General features: G+C 40.8%; 1 protein-coding gene across 1 annotated transcript in view; it reads left to right on the plus strand.

Annotated features, from left to right (window-relative positions):
• Positions 1 to 17,480, plus strand: part of ATG7 (autophagy related 7) — a 123,767-nt gene that overhangs the window by 105,910 nt on the left and 377 nt on the right. The gene's annotated exons all lie outside the window — the stretch shown is intronic.

A 17,480-nucleotide genomic window follows, 5' to 3' on the forward strand; every position in this document is an offset into this window, starting at 1 on the left:
CTCAAGCTCTTTGCTGCCCACACTCTGAGATCAGCATCAGAGACTCTACTTCAGTGTCCATTTTCTCTCCTAGGTCAGTGAGGTGGGCAGTCCCACCATGGTTGTGGAATTACAGTGGTGCCTCGCAAGACGAAATTAATTCGTTCCGCAAGTCTCTTCGTCTTGCGAGTTTTTCGTCTTGCGATGCACGGTTTCCCATAGGAATGCATTGAAAATCAATTAATACGTTCCTAGGGAAACCGCCTTCAGACCAGGTCCGGGGACAGTCCGTCCCCGGACCTCTTCTGAAGGCTGGGGGGGGGGGACAAGGGCTTTTCTTCCCACCCCCAGCATTTTAAAAAACCCTGGGACAGCGGAGGACTTCTCCGCTGTCCGGGCGATCTTAAAATGCTGGCAGGCGGCATTTTAAAATCGCCCCGGGACAGCGGAGGACTTCTCCGCTGTCCGGGGCGATTTAAAAGCCCCTGGGAAGGCAGGCAGGGGGGACAAAGACTTTCGCCCCCCGCCCGCCTTCAGAAGGTGTTCCCGCCCCGCCGCCCGGCTTCGGAGCAGCGTTCTGAAGCCCGGCGGCGGCGGGAGGAGGTGTTCCCGCCCCACCGCCCGGCTTCGGAGGAGGTCCGAGGACAGTGGGGAAGACGCGCTGCGCTTCCCCGCTGTCCCGGATATTTCCCTATGGGCTGTCGTCTTGCGAAGCAAGCCCATAGGGAAATTCGTCTTGCGAAGCGCCTCCAAAACGGAAAACCCTTTCGTCTAGCGGGTTTTCCGTCTTGCGAGGCGTTCGTCTTGCGAGGTACCACTGTATCTCCCGTCAAATCTGTGTCATGTTAATACACTGCAGGAGGCTCTAAAAACGTGTATTATAAAAATATTACGTCTTTGAGGCAGGTTTTGTTGATGCATTGTCCAGATGCTCTTTTGTTTTGTTTTTAACAGGCCTGCCTATTAATAGTTCATAGATGGTTTAAATACCATGAGTTGCTTTGGACAAGCTTGCCCAGAAAACAAAGTTTTAAAATATCACAACAAACAAATAAATAAAATACACCACCCACTTCCAAATACAAACAACAAGGCAATAGTAGCAAAATGCTGAAACAACACCTGGATCAACAGGTAAAGCTATTGCCTTCATTTTAAAGCAACAAAACAAGTCAGCATCTAGGACTGAAGCAACAACCAAGCCACCGTCTGTACTGCACAACTTAGAACATGCTTAAGAAACAAGAAAACACCTTCATGTGGTGAGCTGGTAGATTATGTTCACTCTTGGAACCATTCCAGCGAAGACGGTAATTGTCAGCTTGAGCAAATCATTTACAATTGGTTTATAGTAAGAGTATGGAGGACAGAAACTTACTTAACTGCCACAGTCTCTGTGCCATCCCACCTGCGTTTCCCCAGCTGGTCCTTTACTTTGAAGCCATAGGCTATGGAAAAGATTGGGAGATTCACGAAGTAGAATACATATGCTGTCCAAAGCTGTGTACGGGCAAAACTCCTGCGCTACAGTTCATTCATGAGATGTGCATGCATCTGTGTGAAGATAGTCTCTGCATAAGAACAATGTCACACATGGAGGTGATCTTGGTCTTTATAATTATAGTACATGCCAATTTCCCAAAAAATTTGTCTGGAACCAAAAGACCAGACATGTAATAATAATTTGTTATTATTTAACAACAAATAATTTACCTGAAATCCTCATGAGATCAAGTTCTTAACAAAATATATGGAGTCCAGTATATCAATAATTAAAAATTGCAACCCTAAGAGCAGCAACTTAGATATAGCCTCAACAGAAACAAGAATGATGTGGCTTTCAATATGCAGAGAGAAGACACTCTTTGCAATAAGAAGGCAAAGGAGGGAAAAATTGCCTTATGCCAACAAGCATACACTCTTAGGTTGCCCATGAGAAAAGAATAACTGATTCATTCATTCCATCATCACCCAAGCTATTCAACCATAAGTGCTGTTTCTGAAGGTTGCATTTCACTTACATGGTAACATTGGTAAAAATACTCACTAAACCAGTGTTTTTCAACCACTGTTCCGCGGCACACTAGTGTGCCGCGAGATGTTGCCTGGTGTGCCGTGGGAAAAATTGAAAAATTCGAAAGATTTTTTTTTAAAAAAAGTCAAATTTTCGCCCACTAGGTGGGCGCTGGACTGTGCCCACCCTATTTTCCATCCATCCTGGGTGGGGATCAGATTGGATTCCCCATAGAGAGCAGCAGGGCTCTGACATCTCCCTCTCCGCACACAGTGGTGGTGTGCCTCGTGATTTTTTTCATGAAACAAGTGTGCCTTTGCCCAAAAAAGGTTGAAAAACACTGCACTAAACCGAAATGACAAGTCACAGAACAGTCGTACACACATAAAAAACCCAATTTTTAATAGCAGCTGCTCATGAAGTGAGCAGGACAAGAACAACAAAGAACAGGATTTTGGCACCTTATTAAAAACAATGGCTTGGTGCTTATCATGCCAAATGGGCATTGCATGGCCCATTCAGAGCGCACCCACCTCCAAGCTTGCATTAGTTCTTTGCAGAACAATGTAAAGCTAAAGGCTACATCAATCATACGCATCACACAGTCAGAGGCACAGCACAAGAGGCCAATCAAAGTTGGACCACTAGAAATCCTCTCCCTAATGAACCACCAATGGAATTCCGGGAAATTCTGCAGCTCACCACTTAATTTTTAATACACTAAACTCTACCTACAATATTACCAATAAAGAGATGCTGAAACCACTTAAGGTTGAATCCAAACCATAAGCATATTCTACAGTTGTGTTGTGTAATTACGAGGTCTTAGCAACAACAAGAAAAAAAATGTAATGTTAATTAACAATATTCCATCAAGGCTTGCTATACAACCCTCTTCTTGCTGCAAAGACAGGTTAAAGCCTCCTATTTACAGGCTCTAGGAATAAGTTTTAAAAGCACACACAGCTGTGGCTTCCCCCGCTCCTTTCTTAACTCTTTGATACTTTCAGAGTTTGCTCATTTTATTTGTTACATAGCAAAGAAAGTGACCTAAGGAGAGATTATCAAGCTTACTGCCTCTGCGCAAGGACTCTTAAGGCAGAAATGATGCCTGCTGGGAAAAGGCTGATGTCAGCTCTTAAGAGCTCCCTGCAAGGATAAGGAGGCCTTTGTTTTCAGCTGAACTGTGAAAATGAGAAAATACCTCCAGCCTGACAAACAAGAAACCCACACAACATAGGTCAGGCCTGAGACCTTTGTTTAAAGGGACAACACTGCATTAGTGTTACACTTGCACTGCAACATCCAGACACTTTCAACATTAAACAGAAGCTGCTCCAAAATAAACCAGGTGCATCTTTAAAGGTTACGAAAGGTCCCACAGGTTAAAGGTGACCGTTGGTATGAGTTCTCCTCCACTCCTCACCAAAAGATCTCTTTGCATCTTCACTGAAACCACATACACAGGAACTTACACCAAGAAATCTAAATGATTTTTTAGTGGAAATCAGAAGTCAAGATATAATCTCATTTTTAGGCTGATGTTATTATTCCTCCTTAGTTGAATAGCTCTGATATGTTAGTGAAGCTGTGTAAGTTTTCCAGCTTGCCTTTTTCTGAGGCAGAAAGGTTTTTGGAATAGATGGCACCCTGGGTGGAGCTGATGGGGTTACAGTCTAAAACACATAGATGGTTTCAATGCCGCGGAAGCCTGCTCTACAGATTGGGCTGAATGAGATATTACCAGTTTTCTGGGCCCGTATCTTAACGTGGGACATGGCATCAAGGCAAGGCTTGCACCTTTGTCAGGTAATTTCCATTTTCCTTACTAAGACACAACTCTGTACATAGTTAAATGTGCATCTGAAGCTGATGGAAGAGTGCTTTTTGTGGAAAAAAGTAACATTCTATCAGACATTCTGTTTGTCAGAACTCTGTATGCAATACAGTGGTGCCTCGCAAGACGAAAATAATCTGTTCCGCGAGTCTCTTCGTCTAGCGGTTTTTTTGTCTTGCGAAGCAACCCTATTAGCGACTTAGCAGATTAGCGCTATTAGCGGTTTAGCGGATTAGCGGCTATTAAAGGCTTAGCGGCTAAAAGGCTATTGGCGGCTTAGCGGCTTAGAAAAAGGGGGGGAGCGGAAAAAAATCGGAACACTCACAAGACGTTTTCGTCTTGCAAAGCAAGCCCATAGGGAAATTCGTCTTGCGAAGCAGCTCAAAAACGGAAAACCCTTTCGTCTAGCGGGTTTTCCGTCTTGCGAGGCATTCGTCTTGCGGGGCACCACTGTACACACACACATTTAAAGTTTCAACATGTTTTTCATTCCATTTGCTTTTTCAGGAGTTGCAAACTGGCTTTATTATCATGTAATGTTCAATGACAGAAGTTCTACAGTAGACTAGACTATCTGGAAGATGAGTAAACATAGCTCATTAAAAGCTGCATTCAACAACTTAGGAGGTGTATCATACCACTTAAGTATATAATTGTGGTTGTACGCATGATTTAACACAATGCAGGCCTGCCTACTGCAATGCACATATGCAATATGAATTTAGCTTAATGTGAAGACATACACACAGGAAGTGGAGGACCATAACCAAAAACAAGGGGTCTCTTTTGTGAACTTACAAAAAATGTATTCAAGTGAAAATGCTGATAGCCAAAAACTCTTTAGCTAATGTATTTATGATTTATCACCTATTATACCAGACAGGATGCAAATTCCTACTTCCCGCTGTAAACAAACCAATACATACATACAAAAGGGTAGTTCAGCTTTCTGATGACTACATATTCTTTTAATCCTACAGCGACTTTTGCAATTGCCAACAAGTGGAGCACCGATGAAGAAAAAACAACAACCCTTAACATGTAGTTTATTAAAATAGAGGAGTAATTTATTTTTTTCCTTTATGGCCAAAATATTTTACATTGGAGTTTTTTTCTAGTAGGACCCAATATAATTTGAATTCTCCAACTTATTTGTAACGCCATTAAATGTTGCCAGCAAGTTGGCAGCTTTTCCTGATTACATAAGAAAGTAAAAGCCAAACTCTATATTTGCACAATATTTTCTTTCTCACATTTACAGTACCGCTAATAAAAGCCCTTTCTGGATCTGATGGTTGTCAAGTGTTAAAAAGTGAATTTATGTAAAATAATAAATAATAATAATAATAATCATTATCATTATTATTATTATTTATTATTTGTACCCCGCCCATCTGGCTGGGTTTCCCGAGCCACTCTGGGCAGCTTCCATAGAAACCAAAAAACACCAAAATGTCACACATTAAAAACTTCCCTGAACAGGGCTGCCTTAAGATGTCTTCTGAATGTCAGGTAGTTGTTTATCGCTTTGACATCTGGTGGGAGGGCGTTCCACAGGGCGGGCGCCACTAATCTAAATGATTATAGTTTTGAGTGAAAACGCCATGAAAATTCTGCTTTATAGCTTTGAGAAAAGTGATTCTAAAGGTGTTGCATGACTCTGCAGATAGACAGGAGTTTGAAATGCTGAAGTGGAACCATCTACCCAACTGCTAGTTGTATTTCGTTTCCTTTATTTTTGTGAATTTGGAAGTCACATAGTTCCCCTCCCTTCCTCTTCTAAATTATGTAATAATTCAAACATAGCCTCGTTTTTTCCTATCTAAAGTTGTGTGGCAGTTGAAACAGAGTAACTCATTTCTTAGTGTGTGTGTTTTTTCTCTCCCAGTGATTACAAATTTCACTCTTAAGGAGTGATTTTAAGTAGTTTAACTGGGAGTAATCGCCGCATGTAAAAAAGAAAGAAAGAAAGAGTGGGAGAACTGTTTCTGAGTTTTTATTGCTTTGGTACTCAAGCTCTTATTTGTAAGAAATTCCAAGCCTGCAATCTGCAGGCCTCTGAATAACACTGCTGTGATTTATTTGAGGATAAAATGCCTCAGTCCACATCTTATGACTGAATGCAACAATCCAAAGCTGAGTGGAATGTGTGGAACGCAGAGGGCTTCTTGAGCTGAGGCAGCAGGGAACAGTACACAGTTATCAAGTTGGCTCTGGCTGGAATACTCCAATCACTTCCTCTAGTCAGGAATGAAAGGAATTCTCTCAGCGCCTACACTTCATGCCAGCTACAGCTGCTTCCCTAGGAATGAGAAAACTAAATGGATGGAAAACCCGTTTTCTTCCTTTCCAGTAACCCACATTTTACCTGCACAGTGAAATACTCTGCTGGCATGTGAAAATGGAGGCACGTTAACTAGTGTTTAGCAACAACTGCAGCTTGAGCAGCTGTTGCTGTGTGCAGTCTGCTTAGCAGCTGTTCTAAAAGTTCCTGGCCTTTAAGAAGGAGGAGGGGGAAAACACTAAAAATGCAAAGCATCTATTCTCACATCAGGGTAGAGAGTCTTAAAGCATAGGATATATAAAATATAAAGCAGGATGGAAATGAAATGAATGATGATGATATCCCATGGGGGGGGGGACGGTACCTAGACTTTCAACTGCAGCAATTGTAACCTAGGTTTAAGGTGCCATTTGGCAATTAGGTTATATATCTGAGTTTCTAACACTGCCTGTGGATTGTCATTTTTCAAAACAAAATTAAAATCTGGGTGAAAACACATTGGAAGCCGTATAAATAGTAAAGCAAACTTACAGATGGGGACTGAACATTCGACTCATTTTAGAGACGTGTTCGTTTTCACAGTCTAGGTCATCATCTCCTTGGTCCATACTGAACCTCCTCTTGCAAGGACTGATTGGGGGTGGCCCTGTCCTATGGTTGGTTACAGCCGCTGATACTGGGAGGGACTGCATTCTGGGTTCTCCTCTTAGAGCAGCTTCACCTACAGGGGGAAAAAACAGAGGAAACCATGGGTTTTAAAAAATGTAATAAAAAGAAACAAAAAACATTAGGTATGGTATCCTTTAAAGTCTGTACCTCCTTAAAGCAAAGAGTTTGATAAATCAATAGGATGCTTGCCTTGTCAGGCTTGTTTAAGATTTTAAACTGTGGTCAGAAGCTAAATATTCGTTTTCTTAAAATAAAACATGACTTCTACAAACAAAATACTTGTTAAAATTTAGTTTCTGAAACATAAACATTGGAATAAAACAGCAGAGGAAGAGAGGTCGGGAAATACAGTTGACTCATCTCAGGTGCACTTAAGGTCTAAACTGACGCATAATATTTATAGCGTTTTTATTGGCAGACATACCTTTTTTGTAAGACGGAACAATCCAACACTGAGTTTCATGCACTTACGATTACAACTTAAGCAATCAACTTTAAACAATTTAATTCCTAACTGTTTTGAAGAGGAGGTCCTAAGCTCAATTCCTAGCATCTCCAGCTAAAACAGACAGACACTGCCAGTCAGTGTAGACAATACTGAGCTAGACAGGTCAATAGTATATTTCAGTAAAAGGTATAAGGCAGCTTACTATGAAGATGCAGCAACTAGAAATAGTCTTCTTGTGGCCACACTACAGATTCATGGTGTTACAACACAACTTCTAGCTCATACATGAGGAAAGTAACACTACTGGGCTAGGACTTGCCGATCAGAAGGTCGGCGGTTCGAATCCCCGTGACGGGGTGAGCTCCCGTTGCTCGGTCCCTGCTCCTGCCAACCTAGCAGTTCGAAAGTATGCCAAAAAGTGCAAGTAGATAAATAGGTACCACTCCAGCGGGAAGGTAAACAGCGTTTCTGTGCACTGCTCTGGTTCGCCAGAAGTGGCTTAGTCATGCTGGCCACATGACTCGGAAGCTGTACACCGGCTCCCTCAGCCAGTAAGCGAGATGAGTGCCACAACCCAGAGTCGTTCAACAGTCAGGGGTCCCTTTAACTTTACCTTTAAAACAAACCAAGGGAGAGGGGAAACTGCATAGTTGTTATTCCTGCATTGCAGGAGCTTGGACTAGATGACCCTCGGGTTTCCTTCCAGCTCTACGATTCTGTGAACATGATATGCTTTCCCGCTCTGCTCAGTGATGCTGCTTCTTTGCATGTCATATAGGCTTTCGCATAGCACACAGAAACTACATTATCACATTTCAGAAATTGGCCATCTTTTAGGATACACTGATATTCTTATTCAAGGTTTCTGGAACTTGTAAATATTTTTCTCTACAGATGCTCCTTCCATTTTTCTCAAGCGCATAATTACAAGAAAACAACGTCAGTAACACATCGCATCTGAAAAGGGACATGTGTTTGCTACTACTACACATTTTCATACCCCCATGCAAGGCACAGGTGGCATATAAAAAGAGCCCTGTTTTATATATTCAACAAATACTATTTTGGTGTGAAAGGAACCACTAGGGAGTAATCTCCACTATGTTCACCAGGGGAAATAAACATTTTGCCAATTTAGTAGGCAAGATGTAAACTAGCAAATATACTGCGGCTTATAAACACACCACAAGTCATGGCTTCTATTCAAGACTCTGGCAACAAAATTAAACTGTAACTTTCCACCTGAATGTTAAAAGCAAGAAGTGTATGCTCCACAGCAGGCCAGGCACTGGAGTTAACCATGCAGACATTCTGCTGTGTTAATACACAAATCATCACTTTGCTGCTTCTATCCCACCTTCATCTTTTCCCTTGGGGAAGGAGATATTTAAAAGCCTTAAATCTTCTAATATGTGGAATCTGCAGCTGTATATTTTTTCTTTTCAGTCTTTAAAGTTTTCCATTTGAAGCTATGTTAGCCTCCAATGAAAATATTTTTTAAAATGGAAAATATAACTTTTGTTAGATCAAACTTGTATAAAAGCACATAGGCCAAACAGTCATACAGAACAACTCCATCAGTAACTCAACTAAAAAACCAACATGGAAGTCAGAGTTTAATAAAATGGTATCTTCATTTGTAGGACATGCAACATAAAATTTGCAGTATGCTGACATCGCGACAAGAATCATTTCACTTTGGCCATCAAGTCAGGAACCTGAAAAACTGCAAAAGAGAAGATTCCTTGCATTTTATAATCTTAGACAAGCTGGCACCAACTTCAAAAGCTGAAGTATCCAAACACTTGTTGCTGTTTGATGCATCCTAAATTTATTTCATGCCTTTTCTGTGCTCAAGGTCTTCCAGTATTTGAAGAAAACAAAATCCAGTAGGAATGCCCATTATCGAACCTACTGTTTCAGTTTTCAAAAACAGAAATGAAATAGGGTTTAGTGTCATAGAAAACACAATTCCTTTACACCAAGTATCAGTAGATTAAATGTTTGTTAACCACTACCTATTACGCAGAGAATAAAATAATCAACTGCATAATTATTATTTTTACCAACTACCACCATATATAACCCAAAACACCTGATTCTGAATTTTAAGAGCTTGCATGCTAAGCCTCTCAAGAACTGCTTTGGGTATTTATATTGAACAGCTGAATAAAACAATACAATTGCAGTGTATAATATATCCAAAACAGTTAAGTTCATTGTTCATTTCTCTTAAAACAGCCAAGTTCAAAATAAATTACAAAATTTATACATAAAAGTTCGAACATACTTTACTATTTTAGAAAGGAGAGTATGTCAACCAAACCTCACTGTATAGCAGTAACAGGGATTGTCCATGCACTTCAGCATTAGGAAATATGAAATCATATCCCACCACAGTAAGTTTTCAACTCCAGCTTGGCTACAGCTATGATGTGGGGGACAAGGTGAGTTGGGGGGTGTCTTCTTAGCAGGCAGACAGGAGAGTTAGCAGGATCTGAGAGCAGCTTAGTTTTAAAGCTGCTTTTACCTAGTGTGCCTGATGCTTCGCTGGGCAATTTGGGCAACGCAATGAAACATGCCACACCTAAGCTATAGGATAAGTGCCCACATTCCAATATAAAACTCAGTCATGGTTAATAGTAAGCAAAGAACAAACCATGATTTATTTTTGTGAACAAACCATAGTTAATGCACTGGGTTTGGACATACCACTATCCCCCCCAAAAAAACAACAACAACAACACTTAATGTTTATTTAAGCTACGGCTTAAAGTAATGGGCATGTAGCTAGCATGCATGTTTTAACAAAATAGATGTTCTGAATGTATGTGGATATCAGGTATGTGTTATTTGCCCATCACTCTACGTGTTGGTACCCTTTACATACTGGATTAAGAAAAAGAGCCCTTCAATATGCACATTTGTTTGTTTGTTTGTTTGTTTGTTTGTTTGTTTGTTTGTAAAATGGCACGCAAGCTCCCAAAGTTCATTCTCTCACACACTCACAAATACATTTTCAAATCTTTTCTTCTCAGCAGTATTAAAGTTTCCAAATGGGAAAGAAAAACCGCAGCTCAGTCTATCAAAACAAAATACTGCCACACACTGCATATGTCTTCCTCTGTCTGACCACATTCTATGGTAACCAGACTGACATCATCCTATTGGCAAGGTAACATACTGATAAAACAAATGTGTTTTTAAAAAAAACATCCCCAGGGCCTGCGCCAGCCTTCCCGATTCATTACTGTATAGGCCTGTGTCTGGCCTGCAACAGAATCACACACACAGCCAATGCATATTCATTGCACCAATGCTAGTCTTTGTTTCAGCAAGCAGCTGGGCTGGGGCACAGCGTATCTGCGTCTCTCAAATAGCTCAGTTTATAGCTTCATTCATTAGCTTCCCTTCCCCATCCCCCGGCCCCGAAGATCTGGAATGTTAGGCAACATGATGAAATATAAACAATATAATCAGAGATGACAATGTACGTATTGTCTGTGTGCCATAACAGTACAACATCCACAAAACAAAAACTATTGTAGTCTAGGTGTAACGATTTCCAACTAGTACATTTAAGGATCCCCTCCCCCACTCCCCAAAAATCTGGCAAGCCTATCTTATGACCATGAAATGAGATCATACAAGTATATTTATCCTGCTAGGAGTTAACAATACACTGAGTCGGGATTTTTTCCCCCTTCACAAACTAAATAACTTCCAGTTATCTGTAGGTATTTTCCCACCCCGCCTTACAGTCAATCCAGCCAGCACTCTCATGGCCTAAGAAGATAGCTGAACATGATTTAGATATTGTCATAACTGAGTCAGGCTTTTTAAAAATTTAGTTAAATATGTGGGAGATGGGCACTAGACCCCAGATAAACCAAACATGATGTGGACAGCCACATTCATTCATACATATGCCTGCCTCCTACGTATTTTTTTTAATGGAACTTGGGAGACTTTTACCACTAAACGTGCATGTTGGTGAGGAAAGCAGAGCCTTCAAAACTTTCTCCCCTATGACATCACTTGAAACAGTCGCATCTCACCTCTCTTCCACATCCCAGTTCTAGAGTAGGTAGACAGGGCAGGACAGAAAGTGATTCAGCTGACAGAACGCAGGAAGGTCCATCTCCATGCACCTGCAAGCACTTGTTGATGCAAAAGGTAGACCCCACCAATTCCCTCTTTTTGGTTGTGAATGAGGGAGGTATAGATGAAAGCAAGTATGGCTGACATGCCTGGTTTACCCCCTAAGAAGCAAATTGTCACTCACCTAAACACATACACTCTTCACTGAGGTAGTAAACTTGAATAATCTTGTGGTGTGTGTGTTTTTTTAATCCCTTTATTATAGAATAGCAGATGCAATGAAAAAGAGTTCTTGCTTACCCTGCTCCCTAACATGCTACTTTTCTGCATGCACAGACAGAACGGTATTCAGTCTTGTAAACTCCTATCTGGGATCTAAGGATTTTTCAGATTATTAATTCCACATAGTACCTCATGTTGACATGGGATTGCAAAAGTTTGCACCTTACATGATTCAGAAGTTCCTCTGTTTTCAGCTGCTTTTATTTTTCACATAGGTGCTATTTCTCAAGATGTCCCTATATTTAAATGCAGGCCTGTTAAATCTAGCCTGGCCTGTTCCTGTCCCTTTAACAGAGGTTTATTACACAAAATCAGCAGCTGAAGCCCAACATTATCAGCTGCTAACTGCTGTAGATCAAGCAGCTGCTAAAGGATCAGCTAGCTCAGGCATCGGCAAACTCAGGCCCTCCAGATGTTTTGGGACTACAACTCCCATCATCCCTAGCTAACAGGTCCAGTGGTCAGGGATGATGGGAGTTGTAGTCCCAAAACATCTGGCAGGCAGAGTTTGCCGATGCCTGAGCTAGCTGCTAGAGAGGCAAGTTGGCAGCCGTACTCATAGGTGAACCCAAACAAGGCTTCTAATACTTAGCACCAATTACTTTACTGTGATACTGGAGAACTTAAAGAAACAATACTTATGGTAACATTTTATTTCTCTATTAAGCGATGGTCATTGTACATCCACATGCTATAGGATACTTCAAAAGTGGTCAAAAGGATTAAAGCATAGACCACGTTTCTTGAAGAAGTTGCCAGACTAACACAAGTTACAGAGAAACAATTTTAAAAACTCAACTAAGTCTCTTAGCACCCACGCTAACCCCCAGTGACAACTGATTATTTTTCATACTTCACAAGTCAAGACTTCCAGTGTATGCTATTCCAGGGTCTATTTTTACCATGTTACATAAATATGTACCTAAATTTAAAGTGCTGGTGTAATCTTAGTGAACTATTCTTCATTGGCTCTTCAGTGTTCACTGAGAGACTAACCACACTGTCATTCACACCCTGGACTCTTTCATGCATCACCAATAATGCTACTCACTCCAACAGCAACAAACCCTGTTTTGCATTCCAATCTCCAGACTTTTCTGCTACAAAGGGCATTTATATTAGACAAACATATATGCAGCTATTGAACATTTTGCAGAGTTGCATTTTAATTAACAGGGAAAGAACAGCTGCTTTTGACTATAATTTATAGTATTTCTTCCCAAAGGGAACAAGGTTCACAGGACTGCTGCTCTCCCTCTCCGATGTGGAAAATGACTATCTCAAATTTGAACTTCTCTGCTTATTTGTTTTTAAAAATAATTTAGTCCCCAACTTACATTTTTGTGAAGTTTGATATAAACACCATAAAGAAATGGGAATGTACACCTATCAGAAGAAGAAGCAGGTATTTGGAGAATCCTGATTTATCCATTTAGAAACATAAAGCAATGGTCCAGATGCTTTATGAGGCTGAGGTTTGGGATATTTTAATGATGGAAGATTTAGAACCATCCCAAAATTACTCTTTGAGTATTGCTGTTCTTACCTAAATATATGCTGTCTACCCTACTCAGGTTAGAGTCTGAAATACTGAAAGTAAAGCTCATGAACAATTACTATTTCATTGGTTGAAATTATGATGACTGTTGAAATTATGATGACTGTATTTTATCAGTTTACCGAATAAATGTTTAATTGAACTCAACACTGTATTGCCCATTAATAACAGAATGCATTCTGAGCCCACCTTAGGGCTTAGCAAGGCTTTTCATGAACTAAGCTCAATTGTTTGCCAGTGGATATGCAGAAAAATATTATTTGAAATCATATGGATGAGGCTACTTTGAAAAAGGATTTAAACTTAGTTTATTTGTCTACATATGTACCATATACTCTGAACATGTAGATTATTTCACAGATTTTAACCTTTAATAAGAATTCATAGAGCTACATTCAAACACACTGAACACTGAAGACTAGGGTGGAAAGCAGGCTGCAATCCAAAACACACTTACTAGGGAATAAGTCCCACTGACGAAGTGTGCATGCACGCGAAAGCTTATACCCAGAACAAACTTAGTTGTCTCGAAAGGTGCTACTGGACAGTTTGTTTGTTTGTTTGTTTGTTTGTTTGAACAAACAAACATAGTGTGCTTTACTTCTGAGTAAACATTCATAGGATTGCATATATGAAGGTATTCAAGCATTTTTGCACTGGAGGTTGACCAGAACCGAGGGATAATATAAAACTGAAAAAAAATACCTAGCCAACATATGGATACTGATACACAAAAACCTATGATTGAGCTATATACAGTGGTACCCCGGGTTAAGAACTTAATTTATTCTGGAGGTCCGTTCTTAACCTGAAACTGTTCATATCCTGAGGTACCACTTTAGCTAATAGGACCTCCCGCTGCCGCTGCACCACCACACAATTTCTGTTCTCATCCTGAAGCAAAGTTCTTAACCCGAGGTACTATTTCTGGGTTAGCAGAGTCTGTAACCTGAAACGTCTGTAACCCGAGGTACCACTGTACATCAGAAAAGGTCTGTCAACAGAGTCTTAAGAATAAGAATAATATGCAAAGTATTCCACAACAGAGGCTTATGAAACATGAAATGCCCTCTGTCTTGCAGAAACAAGGTGAATTCTTAATAGTGCTTCTCTGGTTTAATGCAATGATTGAACAGAATATATGGGGAAAAGTAGTCCCTCAAGTAAGCTGGTCCCAGACTGTTGTATACTAACAGCAAGACCAGCTAGCATATAGGTTAGCCAATGCAGATCCTCAAGCAGAGATTTTATGCTCTGTTGATAGGAAGCCTCTATCAACAGCTGGTACAAGGGAAGCCACATATGGAGCACATTGCAGTAGTCAAATGTTGAGATCACCAACTCCTGAAGCACACTGGCAAAGCTATCCCGATCCAAGAACACCTCCAGCTTTCTTAACATACAGGGTTTATATAAAGCACTCCTAGCCACAAAGGCCATTTGACCCTTTCGTGGAAAAGTTGGATCTAGGGGCATCACCAGGCTTTAAATTTGCTCCCTGTGTGCGATCCCATGCAGATCAGGCAATCTGCCTAGCTCCTGGACACTAAACCAGCACATCACATGCAGCACATCCGTCTTACCAGGATTCAACTTGTTTATTGGCCCTCATCCAGCCCAGCACTTCATTCAACCTTAGATAAAAGTCACCAAGGCTGATTGAATCCCATAACCAGGCCTGGCTGGAAAGGGTCTAGATAACTGGTATCTTGCAGGAATGCCTATACCTGCTCCACCACAACTTTCTCTAGTACACTGCTTTAAAACAGGGTATGTGTTTTAGAGTCAGTAGTTGCTTTGTACAGTGGGTATATCATAGACTTCCTGAAGACTGACAACATCACTGCCTCTTTGAGGACAGTGGAGAGCACCGTCTCACCCAATGATGTGTTAACCACATGCTGAACACAACCTGTCACACCATCTCTGCTACTTTTAGTAGCCAAGAAGACGAAGGCTCAAATATGGTCAGACACATTGTTGCAAGCATGCTGTCCACGTCATCAGGCCTTATCTGCTGAAACTGATCCCACCACATCACATTAGATGTGGCACTGGAAACCTCAACAGAGACTGCAGAAACTCAGGTCCTTCCTGAGTACAGCAAGTTTCTCTTCAAAGTTCAAAGCAAAATGGTCATCGAGGGTCTCCAAGGGCACTTTGTACAGTGGAACCTCGAGTTGTGGACGTCATAACCTGCAGCGCTGCATCTGTGCACGTGCGTGATGCAATTTGACACTTCTGCACATGTGCAAGCGGTGAAACCTGGAAGTAACCCTTTCCGGTACTTCCGGGTTTCCTGCGGTACGCAACCTGAAAACGTGTAACCCAAAGCGTCTGTAACCCAAGGTACCACTGTACATCCAACAAAGCAGGAATAATCAACCTTCAGACCACAAAACGCTGCTGAACAATTACTATAGACATAATGCAGCTAGCAAAGTAAGTCTTAGGCATGATTGTGTCCTCTAGCTAGTGTGCAATCTGCTTCAGAATGAGGCTCATACCATTTATAATCTGGTCCTTGTCTGGCCTGTTTCATCATCTACAGCTCTCTACAGTATGAAGGGGCTGATTGGGTTCTACAGTCATCTCATGTGGGAGCAGCTGCCAGAAGTCCATACTTTACTTTCTCATCCATAATTAAATCACAAACAAGTGCTGTCATTATCCATTATGTTTTACAATGCCCCTTATATCCTTGAGAATATAATTTATATGATTTTTTTATTTGCTAATTGACATAGATAAACATGTGACCTAGAATGCAGCCCTCTGTCATTGCTGCCATGAAAGTTATGAAAAAGTCTTTAGCAGGAATCACGGCTAACTGTGCGGACTTCAGTTGATAAGATTGTTTGTTCTATCCAGCAGGGTGATAATGAAGGGTGGTGACACATTTTTTAAAAAATATGTATTTTAAGTTTGTTTGTTTTTCCAATCACAGATGTATTAGCTTGGCCCAGAAGATAAGTTAATTTGAGAAAGTTCAAGGAAAGAAAGTTCTCTGTCCCCTCTTCTCACCAGCAGCCCCTGTGCCCCATCCCACATAATTCAGACACTTTTCAGGAATTGCAGGGAGCAGGGGATGCGAAACATCTTTCCAATAACTTCCATAGGGTCCAATACAGCGCTTGTATCTTACTTTTTGCAAAGGTCTTTGGCTACATATGATCATGCATAGAAGTTAAGGGGGGGTTTCATCTTAACCTTCCCCCTTGGTTTCCCTAATTAACTATAATTCTATTTATTCTCCTTTCAAACGTATGCTACTAGAGAACGTAAGTGATAGTTATTTCAGCAGAAGTTTGTGGTAACCAACACTTTGCTATGTGGAATTTTCACCATTCTAATCATGGATCCTCATCTTGAGCAGCCCATTTTAACAATTTGTTGGCAGAGGTACTGGAGGTCCCAGGTGATTGCAAATTACACTTCATTTCTGCCAGACAGGATGATGTCAACAAATTATAGGCTCCAAGAATGTGCACCCCATAAACTTATAAACATACACATAGGAGTCACTAAGTTTCTGTTAGAAACAGCCACATGACTGTATTTTCTTTTACTTATAAAGAGCAGCATGCTGACATCCAACAATTCAAATATTCATTTCCTTAAACTACTTCAAATGCAAGCAATACTCAAGGCAGCTGACACATCCCACATCAACATTCTCAGCCATTCCCAGGTATGTACTCTTACACACAAGCACACTTCAGTTTTGATTAACAGCAATTCCCACAATCACAGTGGCTGGAGAAAGTACTACAACAATCACAAGAATCTGCTTCAGAGTACATCCAAGATTTCAAATCTGAAATGTAGAAAAAGGTGGACGTTCAAAAAAAGTTGGCTTGAAAAATATATTTTGATATACTTAAACATGTTTCATAATAAGCTCTATGTTTGTTTTTCCTACTTTGTGGCTCAAATGGAAAGCCTTTGTGCACATCAATGTGAAGAACTACACAAGGACAAGAGGATGCATTTTTCTGTAGGACAAAGAAAATTCATACAACCCCCTCAGATAGCTAGTAGAGTACAACTGGTTGCCCCAGATGGAGATGAATATCAAAAGATTTCTTCAGCCAGTTCAATGGAACCCAGATAAGCCATCACAATCCAGATGGGGATCTATATCCAAATGTGCATCTCATTAGCTCTATCAGGCTTTACCAACCTGGTGCCCAGCTGTGCTCCCTGCTGATAGTAGCTATTATCCAAAAGGTCTGGAGATGCCAAGCTGGTGAAGGTTGTAAGCTAGGTGAATGTCCATGGATTTCCCTTGCATGGTTTGGGTCACAT

Source organism: Podarcis vaucheri (assembly GCF_965113315.1).
Source record: "Podarcis vaucheri genome assembly, chromosome: 2".
NCBI lineage: Eukaryota > Metazoa > Chordata > Lepidosauria > Squamata > Lacertidae > Podarcis > Podarcis vaucheri.